This window comes from Pteropus medius, unplaced genomic scaffold, assembly GCF_902729225.1.
Source record: "Pteropus medius unplaced genomic scaffold, Ma_sr-lr_union100, whole genome shotgun sequence".
Taxonomy (NCBI): Eukaryota; Metazoa; Chordata; class Mammalia; order Chiroptera; family Pteropodidae; genus Pteropus; species Pteropus medius.
Genome location: NW_024340700.1, coordinates 1,690,170 through 1,690,541, shown reverse-complemented (window position 1 = coordinate 1,690,541; position 372 = coordinate 1,690,170).

Below are 372 nucleotides of genomic sequence, written 5' to 3'. Positions count from 1 at the left end.
ATTGTTCCTGTTGAGTATTATCATGGACTCGTCACGGTCTCAGCGTATTTCAACCGACTGTAATTCCTGTTCTACGATGCTGAAGTCATACTTAGGTGTCTCTGTCTCCTTCCCATTGCCTTAGGCATCTCTGGCGGTCCTAGCTCTTTGGCAAAAACGGTTTCCCACACTTCTTGAACCTGAATTTGTCTTCTTCCTAGGCCCCTAGCCACAGCCACCCTTCTCGAAATCTTAATTTTTTTTTTAGCCAATTACGCATGAGAGACTAAAATCTAGAATGCATGGGAGATGGTCCCACAAGCTCTGGCAGCAGCCCAGTAATGTCAGAGGCGGCCTCGGCCATGAGTGAAATGACAAATGTTTTCAAGAATA